Raw genomic sequence first — 16212 nt, forward strand, 5'->3', positions numbered from 1 at the left:
AGGAGGGGTTCTTCCTGCTTTAGGGTTCCCGCTCCAATTTAAAATAACCTTCCAGGAAAGGGGACGCCCGAGATGGGGAGCGGTAAAGGGAGTTGCCCCCCCGCCTTAAGTTCTCCCTTCTCCTTTGTAGGTGAGGTCCCCTCTTTCACGAAGAACGCCCCGTTATCAAAGGGGGCTGAGCTGGGGCGGGGCTCAGGCTTAGAACGGGGCTTCCCGGTTGAGGTTTGTCCCCTTCCCCATCGTTTTGCATCCACGTTACTCTCCTATGGTTACATCTTTTTGTCCTGTTTTACTTTCGGCTTAATTACCCTGGCGCGGGGCGAGGGGCGGGGGATGGGGTGGTGGGTAGTAGGTTTGGAGGGACCGGGAAAGAATTAGGGAAGTTTGAGGAACAAACTTGCGTCTAGGGCTGCTCACCTCTGCCACGTGTCGCCCGACTCTCGGGGTCAGGTTCGGGGTGCACCTGAGGATGCCCAGGACTCTGGTGCCAGCGTGCCACCCCGCCCCTGTAACGTGAGGCTCCTCTCTGTGGAGGACCTCCTCCTGTTTTCACTTGAGCAAGTTTTTCTCAGAACGTTCAGTGCTGAGCCTGGCTGGGTCCCCAGGGTCTGTCTGCTTTCTGTGGTTTAATCCCTGTGTCTCTGGCTTTAGCTTCTCTCTAATGCGATTTCCTCCTTTGTTCCAAGAGGGCACTTCTGCGTTAGGCCATCTTGATTATTCGTAAACAGGAGAGCAGACCTGGACATCGATAGTTTTTCCACTTTTGTTTAGGCATGGGGAGAGGGAAACAGCCTTGGCTCGTAGGAGCTGGTGATTAGCCTCCAAAAATACCTTCTTGTCTGCTTTTGTGGCTGCATTTGGAGGGTTGAAAAAGTCATTCTGGAGAGCCTCATGGGAAGGCTTTATTTTTTTTCGGGGGGTAGGGGGCTATCATCTGGTAGAACAACTAAACACACCTTGGTATGCCTCCCATTTTTAGGCCAATGGCGTGGAAGGTTTACTGAAAGAGTGGAAACAGCTTTGCATTCAGGGTCTGGGAGTGGTTGGAGAGCTGGCCATTTGCAAAGTAGGACTCTGTTTAGCAGAGAGGAAAGCCTATGGGGTCCTTGCTCCCTGTGCCAGTTGTAACACCAGTAGGGTTTTTTTCCTGCAAGATTCCAGATGGGGATGTGGTCTAGGATTGCTGTCAATTCTGAAGTATTTTCTTGTTTCTTCTAAATTACAGAAGAGAAAAAACAGGCGGTCATAAATTAGATTCTGCTTCGGGATGTATTTGATTGATGGCTAATGAGGTTTTCCAAAGCCTAGTGTGTTTTGGGGTGTCCTCCGTTTATTTAGCTTAAGAAGCTGATCTGGGAACTCCAATTGGGTTTTTTTTCTCCTCACAAGGACTTTTTGCTATAGAAATTGCCAGATGATTTGCCTTCATGTCTGCCAGGTCCTCGGTCTTCCCTCAGTCTTTGGCCTTGCAGATTTCCCTCCCTCTGGGCACCTGGACTTACTGGATGCCCCAGTTTCTGCAGGTGCCCTGGAACCAGAATTTGAGAGTGGGCAGCTCTGGGGCATGAGAACTTCCAGATAGTGGGAGAAACCAAATGTAACAGAAAACAGATAGCTTTTCTGTTTTCTAGGGCTGTACGCTCCAAGGCCAGAAGAGACTGCCTCCCAGCTGTTACATAACTGTACGACCTTGGGCAAGCCACTTGGTGTCTCTGTGCCTCAGTTTCCTCATCTGTAAAATGAGGATAATAATCATACCTAGCTCATAGGGTTGTTGTGGGGATTAAAGAGTAAATGAGTTCATCTCTGTAAGTGGCTCGGCCTGTGCCCTGCACAGAGTTAAACAATGGTTATTATTATTCTTTGCAAAGATGAAGTTGTGTGTTTCCAGTTGATTGTCCTTCCTTGGGACCCATCTTTTATTCAGCTGGTGAGAATGAGATCTGACTACCCACTCATGTCTGGTTCCGACCCCTGATCAAGGTTGTATTTAGAAATCAAGATTACTAGCCCAGGTGACACTTTTTTTTATCTTTCTTTTTTCTTTCTCTTTCTTTCTTTTTCTGTCTTTCTTTCTTTCCTTCTTTCTTTCCTTCTTTCCTTCCTTCCGTCCTTCCGTCCTTCCTTCCTTCCGTCCTTCCTTCCGTCCTTCCTTCCTTCCTTCCTTCCTTCCTTCCTTCCTTATGTGTGTTTTGGGGTGTCCTCCGTTTATTTAGCTTAAGAAGCTGATCTGGGAACTCCAATTGGTTAACGAAATCCAGTAAGTTTCAGCTGTACACTTTAACAGTAAGATATATATATATATACACACACACATATATACTGTCTGTTCACCTCCCATAGTTAGAGTTGGGGTACTTGGCCTTTAGACCATGGTGGTGGATGAAAAATCTCTCCACTTGTGGACTCAACTTTTAGGAGCCGGTGTCTCCACCTGGATGTCTTCAGCTTACTGTGTCCCGAACAGAACTCGGGGCCCTCCACCCCAGTTCTCCCCATCTCAGGCAATGGCAGCCCCGTCTTCAGAAGCTCAGGTCAAAAGCCTGCACCATCCTCGATTCTCCCCTTCCCCTCTCATTCCACACTGGATCTGTCAGCAGATCCTGTTGCCTCTTGCTTCAAAGTGTTTTCAAATCTTCCTGCTTCTCACAGCCTCCCTGCTACCTCTCTGGCTGGAGCTGTCGGCTCCTGGATTTGGATGTTCCCTCCTCACTGCTCTCCCTGCTTCCTTTCTTGACCCCTGCAATCTAGTCTCAACCCAGCAGGAAGGGGGATCCTGTCCCCCTTCTGCTTAAAACCCTGCAGTGGATCCCCACTTCCCTTAGGGTAAAAGCCAAAGGGTTTAGGGGGCTCACCAGGCCTGGCAGCCTCTGGCCCAGTACCTCAGACTCTATGGCCTATTACTTCCTGTCTCACTCCACTCCAGCCTCACTGATGCCCAGGCTGCCCCAGGGCCTTTGCACTGTTTCCCCTGCCTAGAATGCTCCTTCGCCTTTAAATCCTTGTTCAGATGTCACCTCAGGCAGCCTTCCCCATCCCCTCTACCCCAATAGTCCCTGTTTCCCCCTGCTCCACCCCATAGCACCTACTGCCACCTAATACACCAAATATTTTACTTATTTATTTATTTTCACTCTCTGTGAACTCTCACCGGAAAGCCAGCTTCACAGGGGCAGGGATCTTTGCCTGTGTTTGTGTACGGCCGTAATCCCAGCACCTAGAACAGTGCCTGGAACATTGTAGGTGCTCAGTAAACATTTGTCAAATGAACGAATGAACGACACGAAGCCCTGGAAGGCTTTTGAGCTGGTTGAAGCCTCTCTCCTGGGATCCCTAAGGATGAAAGTCACTCAACCTGTCTCCAGTGGACACTCGGGTAGACTAAGCCTTCCAACTTCCACGTTTGACTGCTTGTATTTTATCTTGCAAGAGTCAGACTGAGCATCGTTCATCGCTCTTGTCCCAGGATCCAGAGCCTCGCTTCCAGTACAGTAGGCTCAACTCATATCTGAATTTGAGTGTCTCAGGTACAAGTTCTAAACTGGGGGGTCAAATCTAGCCCACCAGTGTGCTGGTTTGGCTTTGTTTTAATTATGAATTATTGTCATTGCTAATATTTACTGATTATAAGGTTTCATAGAAAATCTGAACTTCTGACTTCCCTTGAAAAAAGTCGGAAGATTCGATAACACAGGGGCCTGTCCTCATACCTGGCCGTGGTCAGCTGGGGGGTTCCAGTTTGCTGCAATCTCCACTCCTCATTGCAGCTTCAATTCTAAGGCCCTTGTCCGTTGCTTTTTTTCATTGTGCCTTTCACCTGGTCTGCTTCCCTCACGGATGGAACCTACCTGGCACCTGTAGGCATTTGAGTTGGCATCCATCCCCTGCTTTGAAGGCCAACCTGTAGGTAAAGTGGCTGGGGCCTCTCTGAATCGCTAGCTTGACGACGCAAAGATCCTGGCTCCAGCCCAGTCACGTGGACAGGAGTCGGGGTCGGGATGGGGGTGGGGGATAGTGGGTAAACTAATTATCGACGCCAGAGGAATTTGAAGCAAGCGTTTAACTTGTATGTCAGCTCCAGATTTCCATGGTGGGATAAGGTCTAGCTTTAATTATCAGACCTTAATGGCCAGTAAAACTCAAGCCCGTGAAAACTTGCCTGAACATTTTGCAGAACGAAAGAAAGTGCTAATAAAATGGGTGTGGACAATGACAAGGGCTTGGACATCCGGAGGCGAGTGCTTTCCCCAACCTGGCACAGAAACTGGGACCTGTACCAGGAGGTTGGAACCTGTACTTACGTGTTGGGGTTGCGGGGAGGGCTTTGAAGAAGACAGTTTGGGGGGCTGCGTGGTATATGTGGAGCGCGGTTCTCAGCCTTGGCACTCTTGACATTTTTGGGGCCCGATGATTCTCTGTGTGGGGCTGTCCTGTCCCCTGTGGGTGTTGAGCAGCATCCTTGGCCTCTACCCACTAGATGCCAGTAGTACCTCCCCTTGTTGTGACAACAAAGATATCTCCAGACAAAGGGAAAAAAAAGTCTCCAGATATTGTCAAAGGTCCCCTGGGCGGCCCTCATCCTTGCATTTCTTCCCTAAGAGCTCTTGGGTTGTTAGACTTCTCATGTAATCGACTTATTAGAGTTGACTTGGAGAAGCTTAATGAGATGGTAATGAGGTTCAACTCCAGTTAGCTAGCAGTTGTTCTCATGCTGTTCATCCCTTTTCACCTAGGGCTGTGTCTGTCTCCCCTAATTCATTCTGGTTGGGGAGGGGCGGGGGGTGTCAGTCCTGGGGAGAAAACCCCCATCTTGAGGGGTCAGCTTTGAAGTTGTGCTTCTTCATTTCAAACTGCCCCAGCATAGGTGGACAGTTATGAAGTCGAGATTCTCCTTGAGTGTCCCCTTGGTTTAATGGTGAATTGCATCTCCTGGAGGAGATGGCCAGGTTCTGGGAGGTGGGTCTCCATGACAGGGCAGGGCGGCTCTAGGCGAGTCTTGCGTCCCCTTAGGTAGGAGTTGTGGTTTTACGGGGCTTTCTCCTTCCCCATATTTGGGAATCTCAGTTTACCCTTCATTGGCCTCTCAGGTGACTTCTAGCTTGGGGATGTCCTCATCTTTGGAGATGTCTAAGTTGTCCCAGTTTGGAGAACTGAAATGCGGTCTTGTAAAACACTGGATTTTTTCTCTTTTTCTTCACATAGCCGTTTCTCTCTCTCATTCATTCGTTCTCGTATTATTAACTGAACATCTGTCGTGTGCTAGCACTGTTCCAGACACCGGGAATGCAATCGTGAAAGAGACACGGGGCCTGTGGTCTCATGAAGCTCACACTGGGGATGAGCCACATGATTTTGGATAGCGGTCAGTGTCACCAGGACATAAATCTGGCAACAACTGGGAGGGGGTACAAGCTGTGATAGAGGGATGTCCAGGGTAGGCCTTTTGGAGGAGGTGACATTTGACCTGTGACCCAAAAGGTGAAGCTGGCCTTGCAAGGACTGGGGGAAGGGAGTCCCAGATAGAGGGGCACAGCAAGTGCAAAGGTCTCGGGGTGCTTGGCATGGTCAGAGTACCACAGAGCTTAACTCAAGGGAACTGCAGAGCTTGTCTCATAAAAATCTTGCCTGGAGCATTCTACAAAAATGCGTAAAGCACTTATTAAATGCCTTGTAGTAATAAGAGTCTGAAAATTCCAAGGAGGAAGCTTACCCCAGCTTGGCAAGGAAATGGAGCAATATTTGTGTCCCGACAGAGGCATCGGCTTCTGATCCCCTTACGTTGGTATGAATCTCAGATTTTTAATATTGAATTAAGTTTATATATCTCTATTTTCATGAGTCTCATCAGTTTCAGAACCTTAACTGAAATGCTTCCAGGTCAGACCAAGTCGGGGTTCCCCTCCAAAGGTTTTTCTTGACCTATTAAAGTGGTGAGGGGCTTTCTTAAGTGATTAAGAGGACTTTCTACGCATAGATTGCTAGAAAACTCTTCTTTTAAAACCGGATGTTGAATCGACCTGGCCTATTGCATGAGGAAGATCACTTTTTTTGATTGTGCTATTTTAAAAAGATGAGTGGTTGGGTCCACGTTAGCTCAGGCGGTGACTTTGTCACGGCAGACCACTACAAAGGTGAATATTCTAGAAGGCTATAAAGGGAAAGAAAGAAGTTTCGGTACTTCCCCTCCCCTGTGCTCTGTTTCCAGAAGCAGCCATAGGTGATAGTTTCTTGGGTGTTCTAGAAAAATTTCAAATGCATGCAAATATGTGTGAATTGGGGGTTCGGGAGAAGGAGGGAGAGAGAGAGAGAAAGGGAGAGAAGGGAGGGAGGGAGGGAGGGAGAGAGGAGAGAGAGAGAGAGAGAGAGACCCTTTTCTCTCTCCAAATGGGTTTACATTCTAAAGAATGTTCTGTATCTCGCTTCTTCCACTTAAAAACCAATGTCGATTTCCTTTCCATGTTAAGTTCATGCAAATCAAAAGAAAAAGGAAATACTTCTTTACAGGCCACACATTCTTTCTTCTGTTATATGTCTGTGCCATATAGTCCAGCCCCCTCTTAGTTGCTGTTGGGGTCAGTTCCAGATTTTTGGCACGAGGAACAGTGCTGCCTGGAGCATCCCTGGGGCCTCACCTTTGCACATCTATGCAGATAGATGTAAATGACTCAGCAGGATAAATTCTCCCATGAGAAATTGCTAAGTTACAGGGGTAGAAGCATAGTGAAATTTGAGAGTGGTAATTGCCAGGTGGTGGCCATAGTTTACACTCCCACGAATGGACCCGCCAGCATTTATTAAGCACCTGCTATGTTCCTGCCACTTGAGAGCGTTGAGGAAGCCGGGAATTGACTCGGCTCTTGTTGCTCGCCTGTGTATTGAGAGGATTTTGCCCAGTTAAGCCTTGCATTCCAGGGGGTTCTGTCCAGAGAGCGCTTGGTTTCGTTCCAATTTTAAAGAGATATGTTCACATGTTAAACATCATGGACTTTTCTTTCGTTTAAAAAGTGCTTTTACATCAACAGTCAAACAACATGTAAAATTCAACTCGTAATCCCACCATGCTGGTGCCACTCTGATTTGATTTCTACACAGATTTTCCGGTTTGATAATCAGTTTTCCGGTTACAAAGCAACAGATATTTAAACCATTAACGTGCTACTCTTGAGCTAGCCAGTAACCAAGGTATTCTTCCAGTTTTTTCTCAATAATTCTAGAAACATTTATAGAATAAATAATGTTTAAAATAAAATGGGTTCTGTTATAATCATCGCTCTGCATTTTCTTTTTACTTACTATGCGATACATGTCAATATATATCACTCTTTACAGTAGTTTAACATTTGAAGCTATAAATTTGCTATAATTAATTCGTCCGCGTCCCTATTAATAACCACGGCTTGCATTCATTTCTTGTTTTTGCTCCTGAAAAGTGTTCCAATCAACATCCTTTTACACAGACCCAAATTATGTAAATTTGTTTTCTATTTAATAGGTGTCAGCTGATTATTTTCCAGAAAGGTTGTCGCAAGTCCATGTCCAGGGACAGCGAATGAGAGTTTGCATTTCTCTTCGTCCTTCCCAGCCCTGGACGTGACTGGATTTTTTGGTTAATTTGATGGATAGAAAAGACTATTTTCATCCGCATTTCTCCAAGAAATTAGAAGCTGAGCATCCTGCAACATATTCCCTACTGATTTGTGTATTTTCTGTGCATGTTTTTCCGTGTCCTTTTGGGACATCTTTGCACTGGCTTGTCTTTTTCCTGTTGCTTTGCCGGACCTCTTGATATATGGGGCTCTTGACCCTTTGTCTATTATGCATGTCACAAATATTTTTTCATAGGCGATGGTCGGTCTCTTGGCATGTTAATGTCCCCTATTCTCGTCCAAATTTGTACTTAGTTTTGCAAGGTTGCCTTTGTGTCGTGCCTGCCATTTTTATCGATGGTTGTAAGAATTTTCCCATGTTCCTACATAACTTTTAAAATTAATACCTTTAATGCCCAAGCAATCGTTCCTGGTTTTAGTGGACTACAATTGATGAAATTCCTACCTGCGGTTTGACATTTAGGTTGCTGTCCTTCCCCCTTCTTTTTATTTTGAAGAAACATTAAATTTTTTTTTTTTTTTTTAATGTTAACGTTGTAATGACTCTCATGTGATAGTGCCTGTTTCCTTAGAACACATTCTCAGGTGGAGTATCTCAGAACATTTGAAAAGGTTTTGCTTTAGCTATAGCCTTCTCTGTTTTTAAAAAAGGGTCGGCCGATTCACCATTCTAGCAGGGTCTAAGGATACACATTGTTGTTGTTGATATTACTATTCAGAGCAGGTGACAGGTGCATATTAACGACAGCGGTTTCTCCGGTCAGCCTTGCAAGGCTGGAGACCGAGTGGCTCAGGGGTATGTTGCCTGGCACTAGGGAAGGTGACCTAGTCGTTATATTTGGTTAGATTATCTAGGAACCTGTGATAAGGCTTCTTTCTCAAGGTCATTAATTTACTAACTCCGAGAGTTGAGGAAAAAAGACACGTGGTAAATTAGGCCCTCCCTGGAGTCCGGGTGCCAGCCCCCTTGTGCTCAGTGGGGGAGGGCTTAGGGAAAGGGCTCATCCCTGGGTCAGACTCTCTTTATTCTTAAAGAGGATACGGGGTAGGACGGGCATGGGTGGCCGAAAGCATGGGGATGCTTGGACGAGAAGAGGGCACAACTCCAAACAAAGCCAGAGATGCATGTGGCTGGGGTCCAGAAGCCAGATTCAGGAGCCTCGGTTTGAAAACCGGTCCTGCCGCTAACCAGTGTGCGACCCTGGGCCAGTTACTTACCTTCTGGGATCCTCAGTTTCCTCCCCTGTCCAGTGGGGATCGTGGCCGTGTTGCGTTTCTTACAGAGATGTGAGGAAGAAAAGAGGCCAGACGAGGAGGATGCTTAGCCCAGACCAGCAGACGCTGGCCGTGGTTATGGAGGAAGAGGCTGGACAGTAAGGGACAGTGGTGGACAGCTGAAGGCAATGGAGCGGGACTTTCTGGTGTGGCAGTTCTTTTCTTGCTTGTCATCTTGCGACCTGCGGGTCCATGCAGGTCTAGGCAGTGTGACCTAGGCAGTCTGACCGCAGGTGTTCGGATACCTGTTCCCAGGGTCTGAGACAATTCTGGTTCATCCGCCCAGTTGTTTTAGGGTGTCTGTACGGTGTCTGGTCTGGGTGAGGCCTGCCAGGGTGTTGGGTATCAGCTCTGTAATTGGGCTGATGTGTGGGATATTCATTCTGCAGATTTTCTTTGTAGTTTAGGATTACGAAGACTTGCTCAAGTACCTAAATTGATGGCATGTGAATGCAGGTGGGTTGTGACAACTCTGAGAGCCGCTGACATTTCCATATTTGGCAAGTTCCAGGTTTTCTGTTACTGTCAACATGGTAGTGATTGAATTACTTAAAGGGACATTTTTCTTTTCCCTTACTCATTATAAGAGAAACAGTATAAAATGAAACATTACAGAAACATGTATAGTAAAACAAGAAAATTCTTCATAATCACACTCTTCTAGGGATTATCTCTTATGGGCAGATTAGCTTTTTAACTTTCAGTCTCTTTCCTCCACATATTCTAAATTACAGTATTTTTTAAAAGCGAGAATGGGATCTTATGAAAACATACTTATTTTTTTGTTTTCATTTACTAGGGCATATTGGATATGGCCCAATTGTAACGAACAGGTATTTACTTGAAGATGAGACCTAATTAAGTAATTTGCTAATAATTGTTCCCTCTGGAGGCGGTTGGTCGTAGCCTTGTTTTTTAACCTCTGTGTACGGGGAGTTTTGGGGAAAATGTGAAGCAAGTGTTGGGAGGCAGGTGGAGAGGCACGTCTTTGACTCTCTCAGATGCTCCTTGCAGGAGACAGAACTTCTCAGGGTTATGAGTTGTCACCATGGGTCGCACGGCCTGGCCCTATTCAGTTGATAGCCTCCAAGGGTCCCCTGAATATCCTTGCACCGGCTCTTGTCACAAGGAAGGCAGGGAACGAGAGTATTTGCTTTATGCTGCTTTAGGGGGAGGCAGCAAAGAGAGAAGGGGGGTGGGGAAGGGGGGTTGAGTAAGCCGGCCCTTGTTTATCGGTGGGTACGTACTTATTTACGTAATAGCTTCCTTCAAATCCACTTTTAAAAAACCTAAATAAAAATATCCCAAGGTCGTTTCCTATTACTTTAGTGAAGTCACAGGTTGGTCATTTTTGTGCGTTTAACTATGTCACTACTGGAATGACTCAGTAGGATAGCCTGCAAACTGCCTAGACCAGCGGTTCACAGCTCCAGTGATTTTGCCCCCAGGGAACTTTTGTCAACATCTGGAAACCTTTTTGGAGGTCACCATGGAAGGCGGGTGCCCCTGGCATCTAGTGGGTAGAGGCCAGGGGTGCTGCTAACATTACACAATGCACTGGGCACCCCCCCCAAGAATAAAGACTTGTTGGGGCCCAAATGTCAACAGTGCTGAGGCTGAGCTACAGCTGCCTAGACTCCATTCACATAACGCCCGCCGCGTTTTGGGTTAGGCTGTGTGGGGCTGGGCTGTGTGGGGCTGGGCTGCCTCCGTTTTCTCCTGGGTGGCCGTGGATCAGTCACCTGACGTTTGTAGCCTGCCTGTAGGTTTTCAGACCTATTTCCGCAGATGATACCCGCTCTCCAATAAACCTGTGAAGTAGTTTAACATGTGGATGCGAATTCAAGATGACGTTGCTCCTTGAGCACTTTATAGAAACTGGGGAGAAAGGAGCTCATGGACCTGGAAACTGAAATTTAAAGTAATAACCCTTTTGCCAGGCAAATCCTGTCCAAGGGTGGGTTTCAGAAAGAATACTGTGCCGCGGAGAAAAACCAGAGCCTCTCGGTAACCATGCACTTTGAAAAGGCTGTCCTAGGTGGAGATTTTATTGCTTCCTTTCTACCTGGGTTTGGCAAAAACATCCTGGCCTGGGGAAGGAACTACGGGGACGAGAAGGCAGCTGGCAGGCAGAGGTGATCCAATCAGGCCGCGGGCAGCTTGGCTGAGCTGGCCTGGTCGGGTTGCCTGACAACGCTCGCCCCTGCATGGAAGTTAATAGAGCTGTCGTGGAGCCGGAGGTAGGAGGTGGGGCCGGAGGGCCGAGTGCCTCCTGAGGTTGGCGTGGCTAAGAGCTAAGGGCATGTTTCGTCTTTCCTTCTTGATTCTGGAAGCTTAGGAGCGAGCCTCCTGCCACCCGCTTCGTGGTGCAGCGGGTGGCAAAAAGAGGCCAGACAGTTGATCGAGGCATTCCACGTGGCATCGCGTCCAGGAGGCCGGCGGTGGTGACGTGCGTCTCAATTTCAGGGAGGTTATGCTATGAAAAGGGGGCCAGCAGAGAATGTCGCATGCCCTGGTTGCGGGAGACAGACCGAGGTCTAAGATAGCAGACTGGAAAGCAGCACAGGTCTGAGGATCGCTGCGATGCGATAATAATAGCGTCCACTCTCTCCCTCTCTCCTGTCTTCCCTCGTCCGTGTAATTCAGTCCTCTTATTGTTGTGGGTTCCATGCTGAGTGCTGGGGACACGTACACGGCGAGCGAAAGACACAGTCTCCGTCGCATGGAGGCCGTGGTCGTGAAGACGTTTGGAGGAACACAGCAGCCCGGGCAGCCCGCGCAGCCTCCGTTCAGACCCTGGTTCTGCCGCTCGCTAGCTGTGTGACCTTGGGCAAGTGACTTTACCTCTCTGTGCCCCTGTTTTCTCAAGTGCAGAAGGGGGCTAATGGTAGAGCATCACAGAGGGGTAAAGTGGAACGAGTTAATAGCCGACTCGTGTGCTGGTCCTGTTACGGTGCTGTCATTATTACGACAGTCGTCATCGTCGTCACACAGCAGTCCCCGCTCTGGTCCCAAGTGAAATCCAGGGATCCAGGAGGAAGCCGAGGGAGCGTACTGGACAGCGGCGTCGTTCTGGGCCGGCGTCCGAGTTAGCCGTGGTTAACCCCGGGTCATCGGGATAGCACAATGTCCTTGGGCCCCGCTCAGGAAGCCTTTTTATTCTGGGCCTCGGTTTCCACGTCCGTAAAATGGAGAGGAGTCATAATACCCGTCTCCCTGTGAGTTTGTTTTGGGGATGAGACCAGTCAACATCTGTGCCTGGGGCTGTCGGCTATGACGGTGTCTCAACCTCTCTCCTGTCTCTGTCCTCCTCACACACGGGCCCGAGGGACCGATGGGGCCCTTATTTACTCCGGGACTGGAGGTGGCCCCTGGCTTTGGCTCACGACAGCCGGGTCATTTTCGGCAGAGTCCCCTGCCACCGCGTGCTGAGCGCTCGCTTGCGTGCCCGGGAGCGTCCAGTTTCCATGTGGACGGCCGGGCACGTGCCTTCGCTCCTTGTCCTTGCTGTTCTGGTTGTTTCCTGCGGACCTTTGCCCACCGCTCGGCTTGTCGGGTCAAAGGCGAGGGGACGACGGGGTCCTCTAGCTTTTCTTCGCAGGTTTCTGGGTTACTCTCCAGATAGACTTATTCATCCCTCCTTCCACCTGCTGAGAGAGAGTCATGGAGAACTCAACAGGGAAATAGCTCACAGCGTAGAACGGTTCCTAAATGCTTTATAAGTGCTAACTTCTTCCCGACTGGAACCTGTGGAGTAGGGACTGTGGTTCCTTACGGATGGGGAAACTGAGGCAGAGAGTGGCGAAGTCACCCAGTTAGTAAATGGCGGAGCCAGATTCAAACCCAGGCTGTCTGGCTCTGGAATCTGGCTGGCAACCTCTGCCCCATGCCGCCGGATAAACGTGTGGGTGGCTGAAGGGAGTGCACAGGTTTTGGTGAATAATGATTAATGGAGGGGAGGGGCACTTTAGACAGGTGAGGCCTCCTCCTCCAGCTGGCGTTTGAGGTAACACTGGAAGGCTGAGGAGCTGGCCAGGCCAAGGGCATTCCAGGCCCGGAACAGCTGGTGGGAGGCCCCGAGGTGGGAAAAAGCTCGGTGAGTTTGAAGAACAGAGGGGAGGCCATCGCATCTAGAGCAGTGGTCCCCAACCTTTTTGGCACCAGGGACCGGTGTTCCTGTGAGACTCTAACTCCTGATGGTCTGAGGCAGAGCTGAGGCGGTGATGCCAGCGCTGGGGAGCAGCTGCAAAGACAGATGAAGCTTCGCTCGCTTGCCCACTGCTCACCTGCTGTGCGGCCCGGTTCCTAACAGGCCACGGACCGGTACCAGTCCGTGGCCTGGGAGTTTGGGGACCCCTGAAAGCATCAGAGGCTGGGGGAGAGGGTCATGGGCTGATCGAATAACTATAATATGATAACAATAACCCGCATATGGTCCAGACACTGGACCAAACACCTTCCATCTAACCCTCAGAACAGCCCGATCAGTTTGGTGGACTAGCATCATTTCCATTTTACAGGTGGGGAAGCTGAGGTCCAGAGAGGGTGTGGGACTTGCCCAAGGTCACAGAGCCCCTCTGTCCAGCCCAGCGTCCAGGCTGCCAGGCCTCCTGCCACTGCGATGGCGTTGTCCCTAGTTGCCTGGGCGCCTCCCGGCTCAGGGGCATGCTAGGACTCTGGGGCAGAGTCTTCCGCCAGGCTCCGCTAAGTGGCTGGCTAGTCCTGGAGCAAGACAGGATGAAAGCCTCTGAGGCGGGGGGCTTCAGCGTCCTGGCGTATGGCTTTAGGTGCCACCTTAAGCCATGACGACGGCAGCCACAGTGATAGCAGCACTAATAGTACGAGAGAAGGAGCAGCAGCCAACTCAGCCCTCAGCGGCTTCCCTGCCCCGTCGACACCGAGTGTCAGCAAGCAGTCCAGTGACAGATGAGTGGCCGAAAGTCAGAGCGGTGGAGTGACCTCCCCAGGGCCACACAGCCAGGCGGCGGTGGTGCTAGGACCGAGGCCCGTGCTCGCGACCGCTGGGTCGCGGCCCCTCCTTCAGCACCGCCTGCTCCGCCTCGGTCTCCACCGCGATGCTGCCTGGCGGGGATGGGAGCACCGTCTCTGGATTCAGTTCCCAGGGGAGACACCTTGGGATAGGGCTACTCCCGGGATAGGAGGCTCTGGGCGGGGTGGGGAGGGGTGAGGTCAGGGGTGTCTCTGGGAGTGTCTGAAGTTGCCGCTGGCTTTCCCGGTTTCCTTTTCCCAGCCCTCTTAGAGCCGGGCACGAGAGCAGTCAGCCGGAAACTCCGTGCCCGGCTCACCAGTCTGGCTTTGGCAGCGTGCGCGTGACGCAGCACTTCCCTGGTGGGAAAACCCCTGAGTGACGTGTCACTTTCTTATGCTTAACTCGTTTGGGCTCTGACTTGTCCTCCCAGCCCCGTTTGTCACCCAGTCCCCTCCGGGGACTTCGTTCCACTCCTGGATGTGCTCGCACGCCGTGAGCTTGTCCAGCGACTGTCTTGGGTCCTGCCATGTGCTCCTCCTAGGAGTGCCGATCCCTCCCAGCTCCATGTCGGCCAGCAGTGGCATCGTGGCCCCTCTTAGATTCTACCTGCTTCAAGACGCCCGCCCTGAGCTCCACAGCGGGAACAGTCACAGTGACTTCCAGCAGGCAGAGGGGTCGCTGGGTACCCGTCTGTTGTCACCTGTGTGGTTTTACCCATATTTTCCCAGGGAGGCAGGATCTGCAGTGTTGATGTCTGCCTCTGCCACCTGCAGGCTGAGCCACCTTGGGCAAGCTGCTTCTCCTCCCTGTGCCTCAGTGGCTTCCTCTGCAAAAGGGGGACAATAGTACTCACTTCTGTTGCGGTGACGCTGAAGGCGACGCTGAAGTAAGCTAACGTGTGGACGTAGTCCTCACGATGACTCTGAAGAGCAGCGATTGTCGTCCTTGCCGTGCGGGGGAGGGCAACGGAGTTTTCTTCCCTGTCGGCTTTGTGAATTAATCCCTCCCTCCTCTCTTGTCATTTCTCTCTCTCTCTCTCTCCAATGCACTTAGTGCTTTTGAAATCTTTCCTTATACCAGTTACGTTCCCATCCTCCCTCCCCTATAAGATCCTGAGCTGTCCCAAGGGCAGGACACCAGTGCCTCTCCTGTTACAAAGCAGGCCTCACTCAGTAAGAGCGTTAAATGAGTGCACGGCTGGCGGCTGGGTCTTTGGCATCACCAGGTATTGGTGGCAGGAGTGGGGTGGATGACGAGACTGTGAAGACAGCAAGTGTCCACTAGGGCGATCGTACCCCGCAGGGGACGTCGACAGTGTCTAGAGACATGTTCGTGGTCACGACTTGAGGGGAGGATGCTACTGGCACCTAGAGGGGAGAGGCCGGGGGGTGCCCGCAGACATTCTGCCACACACAGGACAGCCCCACAACAGAGAATCCTCCGGCCCGACACGTCAGTCGTGCGGAGGGCGAGAAAGCTCGGCTGGTGGGGACATGCCGTCTCGTTACAAACGACATTAGCAACGGGAAAAGACGTCGCATGTCGCTGTTTTTTAGCAAATGGAAACGCATCCCTTCTCGATGATGTCTCTCTTCCTGAGGCGCTGAAGTGGGGTCTTTGCGTATTTATTAATTTATTTTTTTCCGAGGAGGAGCATTAGCTTCTAACGACAGCATATTTAAGGTGACAGTTGCACATAGTCGCAATGACTCTGGGATTTATCTTTTTTTTTTTTTTTAATTGCTTTATTGAGCTATAATTCACATACCAGCTATAATTAAAGTGTACCATTCGGCAGCTTTTAGTACAGTCACAGAGTCGCACATCCATCTCCGTGATCGATTTTGGAATGTTTTCATCGCCCCAGCTGCTCCCCTGTGTGTTCGTAAGACCTGGTGGGGTGCGTGCCTGGCGTGGTCGTCAGAGATGTCGGGGCTGCATCCGACTTCACAGTTTGCAGAGCCTCGTTCTGGTGTCGGTTCCTAGATCGCACAGGTGCATCCCAGGTGCCTGCCACGTGCCAGGAGCTGCAGTGAGTGGGGAATGATCCACGGAGGGGCAACACCCGGGCCTTCAGTGCCCTCCCTGGAACTGACAGTTTGTGGGGAGAGTGAGACGTGGAAAAAAATAGTATATAACGTAAACAGTGTCAGATCCAGCCGCTGGACGTTGCCAGCATCCGATGCTTTGGGTCCTACATCTGGGCTGGCGGTAAATATCTCAGACTTCGCAGGCCTGAATGTCACATGCAGCATGGAGTGTGACTCCCCTTGGCAAAGGGAAAATTATCTTTCTTTTATATCTTACACTGAAAAATGTGAAGTCCATTCCAAGTCTGGA

The 16212-nt window shown here is 50.1% G+C and overlaps 1 long non-coding RNA gene across 1 annotated transcript in view; it reads right to left on the bottom strand.

Annotated features, from left to right (window-relative positions):
- LOC112479128 overlaps window positions 1-1688 on the bottom strand; it is a 9431-nt gene extending 7743 nt beyond the window's left edge. The window contains exon 1 of the long non-coding RNA XR_003046057.1: window positions 418-1688. This is a non-coding gene — a long non-coding RNA (uncharacterized LOC112479128). The remainder of the gene's footprint in view (window positions 1-417) is intronic.
- Between the last annotated feature and the right edge of the window lie 14524 nt (window positions 1689-16212).

Source organism: Pteropus alecto, unplaced genomic scaffold (assembly GCF_000325575.1).
Source record: "Pteropus alecto unplaced genomic scaffold, ASM32557v1 scaffold34, whole genome shotgun sequence".
Taxonomy (NCBI): domain Eukaryota; kingdom Metazoa; phylum Chordata; class Mammalia; order Chiroptera; family Pteropodidae; genus Pteropus; species Pteropus alecto.